At 35.7% G+C, this 18,928-nt stretch overlaps 1 protein-coding gene across 9 annotated transcripts in view; it reads right to left on the reverse strand.

The window, feature by feature from the left end:
* The window catches only part of ZSWIM2 (zinc finger SWIM-type containing 2), a 45,202-nt gene extending 26,998 nt beyond the window's left edge, over positions 1-18,204 (reverse strand). For 2 of the 9 annotated variants that reach the window (XM_084999147.1, XM_084999141.1), the window contains exons 1-2: positions 18,064-18,204; positions 16,929-17,075 (exon numbers count right to left, since the gene is read on the reverse strand). The gene's annotated coding sequence lies outside the window, so the exon portion shown is untranslated. Of the gene's footprint in view, positions 1-16,491; positions 16,613-16,924; positions 17,076-18,063 lie in introns of all 9 variants that reach the window. The other 7 variants (XM_084999148.1, XM_084999140.1, XM_084999143.1 and 4 more) reach the window with 6 other exon arrangements.
* Positions 18,205-18,928: the final 724 nt, after the last annotated feature.

Consider the following 18,928-nt stretch of genomic DNA (forward strand, 5'->3'; position numbering starts at 1 on the left):
CATTTATCTAAAAAGACTTTATTAAATCACACTAAACTAGTTTACTAAGTTCTGCACCACCCCAGCCCTGGGTTAAGGGGAGTAGTGGTTAGCAAAGGCAACTGGATCATTTATAGAGAAAACAAACTTCAAAATTTGATCATCCAAGTCTAATATAAAACTGCAACCAACTAGGAGTGTGATTGATACTTTTAGTTTAAGATGCAACACTGAGTAGTTAATGTCAACTTTTGTTTCATCTGACGAGTCTATGAAAATAATAAAACAATTAAAAAGTTTTCTATCTCTGATATTAAAGAGAACTAGAGAGGGTTGAGATAGGCAGAATTCTAAGAATGACTCCAATGACCTTTGCCCCTGTATAATTCCCTCCCCTATGAATATGTCATGTTATATGGCAAAAAAGGTTTTTTAGATGTAATTAAGGTTATTAATCAGTTGACTGAATTAATAAAAAGGAGATAATTTGGGTCATCCTAATCTGATTACACAAGTCCTTTAAAAGCAGAGTTTCCTTTGTTGGCAGAAGGTAAGGCCAGAATTGAAACATGATTCTCTTGCTGACCTTGAAGATGGAGGGGGCTATGTGATAAGGAATGCAAGGGGCCTCTGGAAGAAGAGATCAGGCTCTGACTGGCAGCCAGAAAGGAAATGGGCACCTTAGCTCTATAGTAACAAGGAACTGGATTTTGCCAGCAACCTGAATGAGGTTGAAATCAGATTCTTTCCCAGAGGTTCCAGGTAAGACTACAATCTAGATGACACTTTGATTTTGGCTTTGTAATACCCTGAGCAGAGAACCTAGTCAGATCTGTCTTGACTTCTGACTTACAGACCTGTAAATTAACGAACTGGAGTTGTTCTAAGCCACTGAAGTTTGCAATAACTTTTCTACAATAATAGAAAATGTATGGGCAAATGCCAAATGTCAACAAACTACCAGAATATCTATGGATGGAAAGTGTTGACTGATGAAAGGGGGACTAACGAAGGTATTAACATGGGACAGTTTACTCCTTGTTTGTCAGCATTGGGTTGGACAATAGAATCACTCTGGCTGATTCTAAGTACAAAGGAATGTACTATAGCATAAAGTTAGCTCACAGAATATTTGGAAAGGCCATAGAATCAAGCTTTGATTCCATACCAAACTGAGGCACTCGCTAAAATTGTTCATGCCATCAGATTTTTCCAGTGGAAATCCCTCCCAGTCACTCTAGAAGCTGGGGATTAGATTATCGGTACCTCACCACTGCTGCTACAGAAAATCCAAGGGACTTGATAACTGTGATTGTTAATTGGACTGTGTGTCACAAAAGTTTCACTTCTCACTTTTAAGTCTTGGCAGAAGCTAGTCATGTATTTACAGTCTAGAGGCCAAAAGAAAAAAATACTCTCTGAAATACGGAAAGGAGGTATCAACATATTAGAGAACTACCAAAATGGGAGAGGTTAAAAAGGTTTGGTACAGGAACAATCAGAGAATAAGAAAGAGCTTTTCAGTTTTTTTTTTCTTTTTTTTTTTTTTAGGGCCACACTTGTGGCATATGGAAGTTCTTAGGCTAGAGGTCAAATTGGAGCTGCAGCTGAGGCCTCCAGCACAGCCACAGCAACACTGGATCTGAACTGCATCTGCAACCTATTTTGCGACCTACACTGCAGGTTGTGGCAATGCTGGATCCTTAACCCACTGAGCAAGGCCAGGGATCAAACCTGCATCCTTACAGCCACTGAGTTGAGTTCTTAAGCTGCTGAGTCACGATGGGAACTCCAAGGTTTTCGGTTTTAAAAATGAATATCAAATAAAAAAATTCATTTGAAGTTTTGAAAGATGATGTCAATGGTTCCAAAATATTGAGTAGAAAGGAACCAAGATGACAAATACTAAAAAGAAAGAAAGAAGAGTTCCCTGATGGCTCAGCAGGTTAAGGATCTGGTATTGTTACTGCTGTGGCTTGCATTGCTGCTGTGGTGGGGGTTCAACCCCTGGTCCAGGAACTTCTGCATACTGCCGGTGCAGCCAAAAAAGAAAGAAAGAAGGAAAGGAAGGAAGGAAGGAAGAAAAAGAAAAAGGCTTAATCTGAGACAAAATCAGACAATTAAGATTTCCAAAGGGCAGAATGAAGGTGAGGAAATTATCAAAGATTTAGGCTATTTCCGAAATAAAAGGAGAGAACTTGCCTTCTTGCGGAAAGAGCTTATCAAGTGCTGAGCAGAATGAATGAATAATGATTCATATCATACCTAGATATGTGGTTAATATATTTCAGAACATTGAAGAGAATGAGAAAAATCTACCTGTTTACACAATGGGAAAAATAGGTACAAAGAAGGAAAAATTAGAGAAGCAATGAAGTTTTCATTTACATCAAGGGATGCTAAAAGATTAGGGGAGTTCTGAGGGAAAATGACACCAACATTAGAGTTTTGTATCTAGCTAATTATCAAACTAATATAAGCACATGAATGATTCAGAAAGCTTATCTCCCATGCACGATTAATGAATAACACACTAGAGGATATATACCAGATAAGCCGGGGTTGTTTAAATTTGTGTCTATTATTATTTTTAAGTTGTTGTTCAATTTTATGTTTAAATGGTTTCTATTAATCACTTTTCCTTTTATATCCCAGCTTATCATGTGATTTCCCAATTACTTGGTACAATAAAGCCTCTTGCTTGAATTATCTTGAGTGAGTCTCTGCTTTTTTGTGACCAATGAAGTAAACTTTTTGTATCTAAAATGAAACTCTTAATTTACTTAATGGTAGTGGAGATATAGAAGAAAGAATGGGTCTCAGGCATAGACTCAAAATGCCTTAGAAACCAATCAGATATGGATGATAGGAAGAGGTAAGTGTTGAAGATGAGTCTCAAACGCTTGGGCTAGGTAACCTAGAAGAAAGAATAGAATTCAGCAGAAAGATCTTGGGTCTAGATTTTAAAATGTCAAGTACAGGTTTAAACATGTTAAGATTGTAGTGCCTGTGGGACTTTCAATGAAGATGCGTATAAAAAAATGGATACCTCAGTTTGGACTCATTTTAATGAAATATTCTCCCCCCTCACCCTGAAATAAGACTTAATTGTCATGAAATTTTTATAGTGAATTATTTATAACTAAGAATTTTGACAATGATTTGACTGGCAAATTGACATAGTAAAGAGTACATCAAACTAATGTGGCAACATACCGTGAAGAATTAAGCATTTATTCTTTTAAAATAATTGTATTATTACTATTTGGCCTCTGTACTTTGAGCCCAGAATTGCAATTCATAAAACTTGAATATTTTATTCATTTGATGGTATATTTATTATTGTATTCAATAAATTATAATCTTTTTTTTATACAGGTGTCTTTTGTGAATTTTTGTCAGTGTGAGCTAGTTGCCAAAGGACTAAGCAATTCTGAGTCACCAATAGAATTATATTTTTGGAGGTACAAATGTGAGGAATTAGTCATGAACTTATGATGTCACCAAGGTAATTTAGTTGTGGACATGGACAGCTGGACTCTGCAGATACCATCTTTAGTTCTGTTGCATTGAAACACTTTTAAGCTGATATTTTTAGCATATTTTGGCTTTCCTTCTCAGTGCCCAAAATGGCAGAACATCAAAAAACAAACAATCCCCTCTCCAAACTACTAGCTGAATAGAATTCAAGTTTGATGCTTGCTAAATTAATCTAGTTATGTTACTTCTCAAAACCCCAGTAAAGCTATAGAGAAGGAATGTTTTAAAAGGAATGATCTCACAAGTACAAAAGGATGAGAGTGGACATAAGCACAACATAATTTTGGAAAACGGAATGACCTGTAAGTAGTAGGTTTCATGGCAAACTGGTGATAGCTATATATCGAATCTGTGTTGGGAATCGTGAAAACCAGCCCAGTTCACTTTGAAGAATTCTAGAAGAGTATAAGGATTTATGAGATCAACTACCTTTGGCAGTTGGACGGTACGGTGGGATGATATTCTAAAATAAGAAATCTGATTGAAAGCCACTTAGGAAGGAGTGTTCCCCTTCCTCATTCTGAACATTTAGATGACTACCTCCACTCAGGTAGTTCAGCAGAGATATATTTTCTGGAAGGGGTAAAATAGAAGGGTCTACACTGGGGTACCTCAAGCCTACTCAAGGGTGGTGGCATCACACTGAAAGTAGAGGTATTAAGAAACTAGATACATATTAGAGGCTGAATCCTAGGCCCTTACTCTATCCACAACTAGACCATTGGTTAGCAGACATTTATTTTCCGAGGAGGAAGAAGGAAGAGTCTTCTCCAGGGAATCTTCCCTATCACAGGGCTCCCCAGTGGTGGTGATGACATGGCCCTGCCAGACCATTTGCAGTGATGATTACAGCCAGCAAGTCCCACTTGCACACTCATAAGTTCAAACGGGTTTTCCATAACCCATTCTTAAATATGAGCTGGTAATTAAGGGTTACAAACCTAAGGGAGACTTTTAACATAAAAGATAGAGATCAAATAACTAACAGCAATAAACTTTAAGGAAGAAACAGATTCTCAGCAGCGAGAAGAAAACATTAAGATTTTACACAAACTTTTCAGAGATAAGTCTATTGAAACCATAAAAAAACCCCAGGATGTTATTATTAAGAAAATTTAAGAGAACAACAAAAAAGAGCATTTAGCAATTTAAAATATGACACAAGAAAGCTCAGGATTGCAAGAACTGAGGAATGCTCCCCTAATAGAAAACAAATATAACAAAACCACAACCAAACCCAACTACCACCACCAGCCACAAAATCAAAGAGAATTTAATTGAGAAAATAATATTGTAAGACAGTATAAGAGGTCTAAGACCTAATTAACGGAAGCTTCAGAAAAAGACCAAAGAAGGGAAAAAAGAAGAAAACTCTAAAGAAACAGTTCAAAAACTTTTCTATAACTGAAAAGCATTAATTAACTAATTGAAAAGGGCTTATAAAGTGTAAAAATCACATCTGCTGAGGTGGGCATATAGGTTGGACATTGAACCTGCCCTAGGGGGTAACCTCTGTGCATAAGTGTAATTGTGCAATGCCCACCTCTGTGGGGTATGCCATGGCCCTAATGGCCATTACCGAGGTCCATGAATGTAAAAATTTCATAATCATGGGGACAGAGAGATTTTAAACTCTGTATGTGTGTGTGTGTGTGTGTGTGTGTGTGTGAGAGAGAGAGAGAGAGAGAGAGAGAGAGAGAGAGAGAGAGGGAGAGTTCAACTGACTAAAGGTTCTAGAATCAGAATTTCACTTCTGGAATTCCCATTATGGTTCAGTGGCAAGTAACCCCACTAGCATCCATGAGGTTGCGGGTTTGATCCTTGCCCAGTAGGTTACGGATCTGGTGTTTCTGCGAGCTGCAGTGTAGGTGAACAGACATGGCTCAGATCCCGTGTTGCTGTGGCTCTGGTGTAGGCCAGCAGCTGTAGCTCTGATTTGACCCCTAGCCTGGGAATTTCCAAATGCTTCACGTGCCCCCCCCGCCAAAAAAAAACCCCAAAAAACAAAAAAAGGAATATTACTTTTCACCAACAACACTGAAACTATAAGACATGGCCTTCAAAGTTCTAAAGAAAAGTGATTTCAAATTTCACGATCCATACCTAGCCAAACTTAGTATTATACAAATAGGATAAAAACATTTTTAGACATGTAAGGTTTTAGAATATTTACCCCCACCTCCATTAATTGTTTTCCCCTCAGGAAGCTACTGGAGTACATGTTCCCCCTAAAACACAGAAGTAAACTAATAAAAAGAAAGACTCAGGCTACTGGACACAGGAAATCTAATGGAGATACATGTAGGAGGAATTCCCAGGATGATAACTGTATAAGGAGAAGAAAAACAGTCCAGACTGGAGCAGTTCTGAAAACTCCAGACTTTTTTTAAGGAATAAAATTGATGGATAATGTCATAGAATACGTGATAGGTCCACATTTTTGAGAGGTTATTTGGGGATGATTTTTAGAGTTTCTGGTTAAATCGGTGATAGGAATAAACAATATAAGATCTCTTATATGCCACCTCAGGTTATCTTGGTCATAATTCTTTTGGTAGCTTTTGGGTAACTGCTTCCTTATGTGGGTCCAACCTGAACAGTATCTCATCTCTAGGCTTGAATTCCTCAGGTTGACCTGTTGCTGTTGAATATGAGATGTCCTGGTGACCAACTGTCCTGGTCTGTCCAGTTCTAAGGGGAGTGCCAGGTAGCAGGACTTTCAACACTAACCTGGGCAAAACCATGGGCAAGCCAGTATGACTGGGACTTGGAAATGCTGGGAATTTAACACCCCTGGGGAGACTAATGGGAGACAGGGACTGGTTGATAAATTGATTCCCTGCCCCATTCCATACTCTCCTGAAATATAGACTCTGAAGACATTCCTGCAAGATAGAACAATCAGCTATTTTTGATACCAACCAGAGATCAGTTTCAATAATTCATTCCCTCGTTTTTGCTTATATTATTTTCCTGCCTGCCTCTCCTTTCCTTTACTCCTGTGCTCCTGGATTTTTACCCCATGGTAAAATACTGGCATATATGTTTTACCTTAGACTTGATTTTCTAGGGAACCAGGCTTGCTTAGAAGCAAACAAACAAATAAACCCTTCTTCAACAAATAATTCTAGGAATAAAAATATTGTACAGAAATGCAAAACATGTGTAGTTTACTACATGGATTTACTCTGACCAATATTTACATATTCATGTTTTAACATACTGAATAATGACATAAATAAAAGTATGCTGGAACTCTCTTGTGGGAAGGAGAGGATGGGAAGGATGAATGTATGTGGTAGGGTAGGGGTGAAAAAAAGCTAAACCCTTAATTTCCATAGTGGGAAATACATGGAAAAATTAAAAAGTCATTTGAAGATTTCCTGTTGTGGCTCAGCTGTAATGAACCCGATTGGTATCCATGAGGACATGGGTTTGATCCCTGGCCTTGCTCAATGGGTTAAAGGATCTGGCATTGCCGTGAGCTGTGCTATATAGGTTGCAGACATGGCTTAGATCTGGCATTGCTGTGGCCATGGCCTAGGACAGCAGCTGTAGCTCCAATTCGACCCCTAACCTGGAAACTTCTATATGCCGCAGGTGCAGCTCCCCCCCAAAAAAGACAAAAGTCATTTGAAGATATAGATATAAAAATAAAATCAACTAGTAATAGAAGAAGAAGAAGGGTGTAGAGTGGTAGGGGCTAATTTTTAATAAACATTGATTATAAATATATTCACTCAAACTTTGATTAAAATGAAAATAAAGAAAACTCCATGGTTACTTTCAAGTAAATCTAATTTTCATAGGAGGTGTTATTATTTGGGATCCGATACCAACTGCTTTCAATTGCTTTCAAGTAATTTCTTACCAAGGTCATATTGTTTTTTGGCATATATTTATATGTGTAATGCATGCACACGTGTGTGTGTGTGTGTGTGTGTGTGTGATTTACTTCATAAGTTAGTTAACATCTGAAAAGCTTAAAAACAGGATTTCTTGACAGCACTAGAATCCTGTTTTTATTCCACTAGGTGGCAGCATAGCACTGTGAATCTGAACGTTGCTGGGTGACCAATTATTAAACCATTGCTTGTTCATAAACAGGTTTTTATTTATCTTTCCAAGAATGATGATGTGAATTGTACACTTAATAATGTAATCAGTTTGTGTGTTATAATTACTGTCTACTCAAATGCTTATTTTATTTTACCTATTCAAATTACTGTCAGCTGCTGGGGTGGTAATCTACATCAAGGGACTAGAAAAAGAAAGCAATTACACACAGGAATGACAGTAATGAGTAAGTTTCCTGCATCTGTAGTTTGGGTTTTCAGTAAGTGGCTCTTTTCCTCAATAGGTTATGAAAGACATTTGGCCAATAGAGAAGATCAAACATGTAATATTTCCTTCTTCTGTTATCTAGTTTATAAATGTGTTTTAAAGGATATGAGCAATAACTGAATAGCTTAGTGTCATGCTGACTGGTAAACTTTATTATTAGGAGGATGTATTGAATAATTTATAAGTTAGATATTTTTAACTTATCCCCCCCCCCCACTACCCAATGTAGCATCACTGGTTTTAGCTTTATGTTGACTTGACATTAATTCATCTGAACATCAGCTTCATCTTACATTAAATAGTGAAGATATGCCCTAGGTTATATCTTCAAAGGCCAGAAATAGCTTTATATCAAAAAAGTTATTTCATATTTAGTTCCGTTTTCCTTAGTATGCCAAAAATTTGTCATTTTGCTTAATACAACTAATACTATATTTTAAAGGAAAAATAACATGCTAAAGTATTTTTCAAATAAAAGTACATAAAAATGCATTGAAGTGAATCATTTGGAGTATTTTCTTTTAATGTGGTCAACATTGTAATATGTTTTCAGCCATAAAGGGTAGGGGGATCCTGTGGAAATGTATTCTTATTTTAATAAAGCATTACAAAACTCATTAATTAGTTAATTTGGGGCCATGATCTTCTAATTTTTCTTTGAGAATTTTCCTCAAACCTTACAGGAAATTGCACTCTTTCATGCTATTTTTTCATAGGAAAAGACAATTTCAGTGTTAATTTATTCACAATACTAAATTACATAACAAGAGACCATTATCAAACAACATAGAGAGTATAGAAATTTTAGGATATAGGATTATTCCATATTGTAGGGAAAGAGTATAAAGAAATATTAAGTAAATTGATATCTCTTAAGGCCTTCCTTTTATGGCAAAAAAAATAAATCTTTAAAAAATTTGTTGGATAAATTTTATGATACACCTCTAAGATGAGGCTTTATCACACACATACACATGTATACACATCTATATACACAAGGAAAAATCTATCTTTATCTTCTGTTTATTATAATTAGAATAGTACCTGGAACATAAGAGGTGTGTAATAAATATTTGTTAAAAGGATACATTAATAGATATGAACAGAGAAAACACATGTGTAAGAGTTTTTTCCATAAAACTTAGTCACATATAGAAGCAGAAGTTTGAGAAACTGAGAAAGACTATTGGGGTCTTCCTATTTAGAAGGTTTCATAGTGGCTTTCATTAAAATTTGAGATTCCAGAAGAGGCACAAGTTTGGTAGGAAAGATAATGAGTTCAGATTTTCCATTTTGAGGCAGTGTAGCAGACAGTAAAGTGAAGCTGTCTGACAGGTATTGACTATAAAGCATTTGCATTAGATGGAAATGTTTGAGCTGGAGATACAGAAATTACCATGATGGAGGGGTCACGGAAGTGGATTAGATTATCAAGGCAGAGATATCTGTGAGGAAAGGAAAAGGCCAATGGCGGAAATCCTGCAGAAGAACATTTTAGGATTGATAGTGGAAGATGGTATTGGAAAGCAGGCTCAAAAGGAAGGAATAAAGTGGTGGCATAAAGAGTAGTGAATTTCAAGAAAAATGGAGTGGTTGTCAGAGTCAAATGCCGCAAAGAAGTTCAGACATTTGTGCAATAAAAGAAGTTCATGGATGTATAGATGGGGAAATTGTCAGTGACTCTTATATGAGTGGTTCAGTGGCGTTACGAGAATGAATTACTGCGTACAGTATGACTGAGGACTATGTGGAAAGTGAGAAAGTGAAGACAGTGTATATATACTGAGTCTACATTTTGATGGAATATGGACACTCAAAGAAAGGGAGAAAGAGAACATGGCACTCAGTGCTGCTAAAGCCAGCTGACCCAAGGGTGAGATTTACCAGGGCAGGGCACCAGTGGTCTTCAAACTAAGGTATGTATACTTCTGGAAGTCCGCAAAGACTTTAAAAAGTAAATGGGTTTAGAGTAATTTTAAGAGATTCGACATCCTCTTTTCCCATATCCACTCTTTCCAAATATTAGCTGGTCTGAGAACTTCAGTTAGAACATTGTTTTGTCTTTTCTACTTCCTTTTGCAACCATACATCTTCCACTTTAGAAAACAAAATTATATCTTAAGCCCAATCTGGTGTGAAAAATCATTGAGGCACTAAACAAAAGGAAATTTTGTACTGATGGTAAGAAAGTGAAAGTCTCTAATAGCTCAGAAACAAATTCTTTTGACAATCAAGGGTTTCTAATACTTTGCTTTCAAAACAATAGAAGGAGCTAATAGATCATTAAAGTATGCTTTTTGATAACAAATCACCATGATATTTGGCAAATAATTTGAAAGGCTTCAATAGTTGAGTTATATTGCTAATATCAAAGCTTTCATTTCCATCCGTCTTATCCCACATTGTTATGTAAACAGTTTTGCTCAGTATTTATAAAAACAAAGTAGAAATTAAATCCATTTATAAAAACAACAAAGTAGAAATTAAACACTGCCTTCTTTCCACATAAGTGATATTTATTCATTGTTACATAAACTAATTAAAAAACAAAAAACCAAATGATGAAAAGAATTCTAGAGGGTACAAAGGAAAGTGTTGGGAAAGAGAATAGCATTGGGCAGTTAGGGTTGAAAAATCCTTGAGTGGTTCAGAAATGACAGCATATGAAAGGAAAGCTCAGTGAGGGGCTTGAATTTTATGCTGGACTGGTTGACAGCCATATAATGGGATTAATGCCTCAAGGTTTGAAGCTTCTAAGCTGATGGAGACAGAGGCCTCTGGCAATGTCAGCTGTCCAGAGAGGCCAACTAACTGTGACTATAACTTTTCCTAAGGATTCATGACTTTTAGAAAGGTATTTAGGACAACAGTGACTGTGACTGGATGGATCCTGAAGAGAACCCTCCCGTGGTGCTAGAGACTCTATGATCCTAAGAAAATGCACCTGACTGACAAGTGAGAGCCTGTTTTCTTCAATGTAGTATTCTCAGGGCTTAGAAACCTGGCTGGCAGAGGGTGCTCAAATATTTTCTGTTTAATGAATTGGCGAAGACTGGAGGTACCCAAGACTCCTGAGTCTTAACTTAGTGGAACTAATTTGAATTGCCAATCTGTAATAATGCCTATTGGATTTTATGTTCACTCTATATAGAATGGAAAAAAAAATAGGTTTCAATTATATACATATGCTTATATGATTCAGTTTGAAAGTTCTCTTGTGCATAAATCTTATATCTCTTTCATTACCTAAAACAAAGGATGGAGATGCTATAAAAATGCAAAAAAAAAAATCCAGTATAATTCAATTGACAATACTATTAAATTACATTCTATATACCATAATCAAATTATTTGTTTATAAAGACATGTCTGAAAGAATATTTATGAGTTTGGATTTTAGCAGAGAAGTAACAGGCTAAAACTGCTAAACAGACTTGGTGTTATGGAGTTTAAAATGTCACCAATTTAGCTTTTAATAACCCAGAATGATCATGTAAAATAAGAAGACTAGCAACAATCTCTGACACTTTGGGAACATGGGGCTGACTTTGAAGTTAAGAACTATTTTTAGATTAAAAGTCTTAATGATATTTTCTGTCAATTAAAATGACTGTAATTAACAGCTATTTCAGTCAAGTTGTTTAATTGCAAATTATAGAAATCCAACTTTAATTAGTTTTTTTTAAAAGTGGGAAATTATTGGCTCAGAAAAGTTGGAAACCCAGGATGCAAGTAGCTTTAACATAGCTGGATGCAGGAGCTTAAATAACATTATCAAGACCCACCTTCCCTTTCTTCCTCTCAGCTTTGTTTTCTTTTGTGTTGAATTTATTTCTAGGCAGATTTTCCCCACTTGGTGGCTAAGAGAACCTCAAAAATCCAAGCTTGCTTAGTAATCAGTACCTTTAAGTTCTGAAGGAAATAGATTTTTTTTTTGCTGACAGTTTTAGCAAAAAAGCTAGCAGGGTTTTTTGTTTGTTTGTTTGTTTGTTTTGTTTTGTTTTGTTTTTAATGGCTTCATCACAGAATATGAAAGATCCTGGGCCAGGGATTGAACCCAAGCCTATGCAGTGACTTGAGTCACTGTAGTCAGATTCTTAACCCATTGCATCACAGTGGGAACTCCTAGGAGGACTTTTATGTGCCTGGGTTGTGTTTCCAGCCATGCAACATTCATGATGGTCAGTATAATGCAATTCTATAACTGACCAGACTTGGGTTCTTTGTATCCTTGTAGAAGAGGCTGGTGATAGAGGCTTCCCTACTTGAATTACATGAATTGAAAATAACCCCAAATAGACTGTTATCAGACAAAATTATGTGACCTCTAAAACATTTTCACATTTTATATTTGTACTGATTAATCACATTATAAAAATTAATGCATTGAATAGGCTAAGCGGCTATAACAAAAAAATTAAATATACAGTGGTTCAGACAATTCAGTCTCTCTAAGGACATTCTAGAGGTAAGTAAGCAGTTCGAGCAATGTAAGTGGGTTTTCTTCTTAAGGTCCATCAGAATTTGAGGTTCCTTCTATTATATTCTTTCTTGTTTCCTAGTGCCAAAGCTAGCTCATTGGCAGCAGCCCACAGAAGGGGAAAAGAGGACATAGAGGAAGAAGAAGAAAAGGGAAAGCAACTTCTGTTTAAGGAAATGATTCAGAAGTGGCATACATCACTTCTGTTCATATCCTATTGGCCAAAATATAGTCATATGATCGTCTCTGGTGGCAAGGGAGACTGGGAAATATGGCATCTAGCTGGGCAATGATGTGTTCAGGAGGATTCTATTACTAAAAGAAAGAAGGTGAGGATGTATAATGAGAAAAGCAGTTGTCTTTGACACAACCTCTTTTAACTTTTATGTATACAAACTTAAATAGAGCAAATTTTAAAAATTACTTTTATTATGGAAAACATGGATAAAATGTGTCTTTATATGAGAAAAGACAACAGGGATTTCTGCTTCTATATTAAAATAAAAAGTTGCAGCATATGTGTTTAGTACATTTTAAGGTCCTAATGGTGGTACTGCTGAGAGATGCTTTAATTTTTGGCATTACCATGTACATTTTAGAAATAACAATGACATATTTTTCATTTAAAAATGATATATTGATACTTTCAAAAGGATTATAAATATTTTGGTCTTAAACCTTTATATCATTAGCTAGTATATCTGTTAGGAAACAATTGACCAAAATACCTGGCTAGCATGACAGTCATCTCTTGCATGAGTTATCTCACAACAGAAGATCTTGATAAAGAACGTGGAACTGATAAGATGCTGCCAACTGGAAGAATTTGTGAAGGGCCAAGAGGAAGGAGGAGACCCCAGACCATAATACGTCCTGCCAGCCTCCCAGAAACCTTCATACTGGAAACCATCTTGACAGAGGTGCATCTACTGCCAAGGAAGGACTTTGAATTGGACCAAATATGGGCACAGGCAAGATGATTGTTCAGAGGCAACCTGGAATGCTAATTCCACCACAGTAAACCCTGAGACTGTGAGCCACATGGTACAGCAATTCTTCTGGGTTCCCTTACCCTGCTGCTCTCTGCTCCAGTGCCCCTTTCCAATAAAATCTTTTGCTTTGGCAATGTGTGTGTTTCCTTGGACAATTTATTTCTGAGTGTTAGACAAGAGCCTACTCTCAGGCTCTGGTAGAGGGTCCCCCTTCTACATCTTTAGAAAACACGGAATTCACTATCTTGCTTTTATAAAGCATCAAATTTTTGTAATACTTACTGTAAAAGAGTAGATTACAATTCAAGTAAAATGGAATTGCAAGATTCTATCTTTTTCTAATGCTAAAAACTTACTGAACTGGAAAAAGTATAATTTAGCATATCAGTCACTTGCCAAAAAAAAAAATGTGTGGCTTGGCTTTCATCCAGGAGGACATCTGTTTGCCTGGAACTAATAATAGTACAACCATAATGATGTGCCAAACAAGTTATTTTAATAGAAGTGCTTTGTTTTGAGAGGTTAAGTTTGGTTACTCAGCAGAACTGTGTTTATAAGGTATTATACTTGAATCTTCAACTAGCAAGCTTGGGAAATTTGGTGGGAGTTGCTGCAGATTTTAAAGCTAATCTAACAGAGTACTCTCAATCTCTAAATAATCTCTCAAAATTAACCACATTAATATAATGGTGCAAGGTTGTAGCAAATCACTATTCAAATTTTAGAATAGATATTGGAGACTGGCCATTGTTTCAAAGAGCACAAATATTCATTCAAATGCCAATCAACTGTTTCTGAAAATTTACTCAAAATAAAATTTTTACTTGGTTCATTTTGGTTCTACAATTTTTCACTCTTAATTTTCCTCTATAATATCAAAACATTTGGATAAAGTGAAGAAGAAATATTCATATATTTGAATGTTTGGTCTATGTGCATTTATACATCTAGATTTAAAAAATCATAGAAATAACTGAATTTCTCAGATTTTACTCAAACTTGCTATTGTATTCTTAGGGTATTAGTAAGTTTTTTAAAAACACTGGATCTGAACCCCAAACCAAGAGGAATAACGTTATAGGGGAAGACATTTGTAAAGATTTTAGGCCTATTGCCTAGTTTTAGTGACTGCTCTGTTCAATTATCATTTCTCCAGCACAGTTTTCATTTAAGCACTAGACCAACGGTTAATATTCATTTAGAAATATGTATAGAATCTTATCTAATATGACTTTATTATTAATTTAGAGGCATCATATAAGCCAAAAATGAGAAGCTAAAGTCTTTTAAAACAAGATTAAGTACTGGGGATTAACTATTATAAGAAAATACTTACTATTTTATGTTTTATTTTCTTTACCTCTAGAGTATTAATGATTATAATTGAAGAAGGATAAAAAGGCTCAAAAAAGATTTTATATGTAAGAAAGTTCCAGGCAAAGAAATTTTATAAGATCAACAGTTTCTAAAAATTTTTATACTGAAATGTGACTGCTATTACATGCAATTGATTACATATTTATATTAATTGCCATTCTCTAAAGGCACACAAGGTTCTGAAGGCCTGCACAAAGAAAGCAGCCAGAGAATATTTTATGGCCAGGTCTGGCTCTACATGTTGTCACTGACCATGGGAATCAGATTTTGGATAAAACAAATGCTAAGATTATTGTAAGAAATTTGTGGCATACCTGGATTTTTTTTTTTTTTTCCTTAACAAGTCTCTACTGAAATGATTTTTCGGGTCAAGACTAGTTTGGGGGTAGGGTCCTTAAAAAATTGATTTAATTCTAGATTTCCACATGGAGTTTAAGAATATGATAGGGGTCTCAGGGAGAAATAGTAGTAGTGGGAGTTGTAATAATCAGTGCTAATTACCTTTGCAAGAGAAATCACTAACTTTTTGGTTTTGTTTATTCAAGTATAATTTACATAGGGTAAAAGTGATTGAGTGTAGGTGTACAGTTTTATGAAATCTGACAATTTTATATAGTAGTTTATCACCAAAATCAAGGCAGAAAAGATTTCCATTGTCTGAAAAATCTCTTTCATGCTTTTTTGTGGTTAATCCCCTTTCCTACTCAGGGAAACCACTGATCTGACTTCTGTCTCATAATTTTGCTTTCTTTGAAATGTCAAAAACTGAATCATACATTATGTAGCTTTTTGAGTCTAGCTTCTTAGCATGATGTTTTTGAGATACATCCATATTACTGCATGTATCAGTAGTCTTTTATTTTTTCTTCTGAGATTCACCTTCTTTAATACTAGTGGAATCTCAAATTTACTTGTACAGACTCAAAAGTGGTTTTAGCTAATCATGCCAATCACATTTTCCTTAGCCAAGTAGCTCTTGTCCCATAATTTTGTACCCAGGAATGACCCTATGAAACTGTTCAGACAAATGAGAAAAAAGAAGAAATCTGTTAGAGAACATTTAGGAAAAATTTTCCCCTTTTATATAAAAAGGAGTGAGGAGAGAATTCCTGCTGTTGTGCAGTGGGTTAAGGATCTGGCTTTGTCTCTGCAACAGCGGTTACAGCTGAGACTCGGATTCAATTCCTGTGATCCCTGGGAATTTCCATATGCCGTGGGTGAGGCAAAAAAAAAAAAAAAAAAAAAAAAAAAGGAGGAACACAAATTTATCACACTCTAACTAATACTGGTTGTTCTCTTCCAGATTCCAGATTTATCTAAAAATGGCAGCTATTTTACAAGCATGAATGAAAGGCCAAAAGAATGGTAAAGATTGCTAGAACCTTGTCATCATCAGCTTATCAACAAACCTTGAAATTGCCCACCTTCAGATTTTTTATTATGTGAGATAACAATGTGTTTGTTATTTAAGTCATCTTATGTTATTTACAATCAATGACATTCCTTGCTTTGAAAGTATCATCTAATCTAGAAGCTAGTTCAGGTTGGAATTGGGGCTCATGGTTTTAGAATTCTGATGATCACAGTATATCCATGAATACTTTCTATATATACTACAGTATATCCTATATACTACAGTATATCTATGAATACTTTCTATAATAACTTCATGTTGTATATAAAATGGATTGACACCTAAACATTTTCCTGCAGAATTTCAACCTAAGTTCAATTAGACAATAACAATTCTACACATTATGGTTTGTCATGAGATCTTACTAATAATCTTGCTCCAATATCTTCTGGACTGGTTGTGAATTGTGAAAACTAGGCTGTTCACAGATTTTGATATTGCAATTCTCCTCTAGAATCAAATACAGCATCATTTTCAGATTATTCTCTAAAAAAGAGGAGAGAATTAACCAGAAAATATAATGAGTCTTGATAGGAATGTATCGACCATGCTATGAATTATTATAGTCTCCTAATGGTTAATACAGAGTTGCTAACTGGTACATCTTATTATATTAGATTTAGGAATATATAATCTTAAAGAATAGAGTATATCATTTACTCTGGAGAGTTGGAGAAATAAAAGTGAACATCTTTAAGACAAAATAGGAAATGAGTGAAAATTATTTTTGTAGGTAGATCCACATTTTTGTCTGGGGTCTGTCACTTGGCCCCATAGTAAGTAATATGCTATTATTACCTACTATTAAATACTTGGCTCAAAGTTGTTCCAAACCAAGATCCTTGCAGTTTTGCAGCCGCTGAAGAGGAAATCCTGTGCTTAAAGAATTGTTCTCTCTGCCATCAATGTAGGGATGTGACCACCGGGAATAGCTTGAGGGCAATTGGCCCTGTAGAAATATTGGAATAATATAAAACTTTGATACACCTTTGTTAATAAAACATCCTGATAATCTGGAAGAAAGATAATTTTAGATTTGTCTATTCTCTGTCAAACTTTTTTTGCAAAGAGGACATTTTTGACAGAAGGAAATGCCCATATTCAATGATGACCCAAAAAGATACTTGAAAGTTGTTAGAAATGAATGATTCTTTTGTATGTAGGATACTCCATGAATTATTTCTTGAGAGTGCTAACAAAAAGTGGTCTGTGTTTGAGATTGAATAATAAACTCCATATATCTTTGTCAATATTTCATACAAAAATCCTGCAAATGTTAATAGATAGGAATAATTATGTGATTTTATTAACCATTCAACCAGCCTAAGGGACAACCACTTTCCTTTTTTCTGCACATATAAAACTAATTCTAACCCAAATATTTGTTCATTTAATGTAATAAGGCTGCAAGGTTACTGGAGAAATGTAACAAATTTATGCTACTTTAGTTTACCTAGAGGATCTTTGAATTTGTCTGGAACTTTCTTAGAATTCTTAGAACAGAAGAAGTTTTAGAGATTATTTATGATGTTTTATGTGTAAGTGGTCTGATTTATCCACTTATAGGCATATTTTTTTGTGAGTTGTAGGAAAAGGGGTAAAGTTACAGAGAAAGAATCAGGAATTGCTCCTAATCTATTGTTCATTTCATCTGTGGGAAAGTGTTGTGCCTGTGAGCTGCCATCTGCCATGGCTATGTGGAGATATGAGTTTGAGAAACACTGATCTATATAGATTACATTATACAGTTGATATATCCAGTGATCAGAGAGGTGAAATAATTTGCTTAGTACAAAACAGCTATTTAGAGGCAGAGGAGACAGGAAAAAATCCTTAAGTAGTATATCAGTACACTTTTCATCCAGCCCTATAATATATAAACACCAATTTTTTATAAACAGCAACATAGTGACTTAAAAACATGACCAATAACTCACCTAGAGTATGTAGTTTATAGATTCAGGACACAGTGTTCAAGACGTGTTCCATTGCCATGTGAATTCAGGGCTACCCTTCATGCCTCAAAAGCCTGGCTGTGGGCAACAATTACTTAAGCAATAGAGGACAGTTGACCCAATATTAGCCACATCATTGTCTGTGTTGTATTGCTTAAATAGGATGATGAGTCAGTTGGGGAAAAGTACCAGGTTGTGATTGTAGAGTTTGGGCAGTAGCCATATTGAACTTGAGTGATTCAGTGTAGGCACAGGAAGAAGCAGAGATAATAAGCGCTTACTCTTATGGAGCACTTATTACATAACTACAAGCAATTGCATTTGATTTTACATCTCTAATGTCATCATTTCTGCATTAGAGAGGTACTTTATGGTTACCATTTTTAAGATGGGGAAAAAAGGCTTAGGTATATTAAAAAGTTCATCTGAAGTCATATAGCTAGCAAATGGTGGAGCAAGATTGTAGACTGATTCAAGGCCCATATTCTATTTATATTTTTATTTATTTATTTTTGTCTTTTTGCCATTTCTTGGGCTGCTCCCGTGGCATATGGAGGTTCCCAGGCTAGGGGTCGAATCGGAGCTGTAGCCACCGGCCTATACCAGAGCCACAGCAATGCGGGATCCTAGCCGCATCTGCAACCTATACCACAGCTCACAGCAACGCCGGATCCTTAACCCACTGAGCAAGGTCAGGGATCGAACCTGCAACCTCATGGTTCCTAGTCGGATTCGTTAACCACTGCGCTGTGATGGGAACTCCCAAGGCCCATATTCTAAACAGTGAGAAAAGTGAGAAAAGGCAAAATTATGAAGAACAACCTAACATTAATAATGTTCCAGTTTC

The sequence above is a fragment of the Sus scrofa genome, chromosome 15 (genome assembly GCF_054392235.1).
Source record: "Sus scrofa isolate SSC_HxYL_T2T_F1_AM1 chromosome 15, Sscrofa_HxYL_maternal_Yorkshire_Landrace_v2.0, whole genome shotgun sequence".
Lineage (NCBI taxonomy): Eukaryota > Metazoa > Chordata > Mammalia > Artiodactyla > Suidae > Sus > Sus scrofa.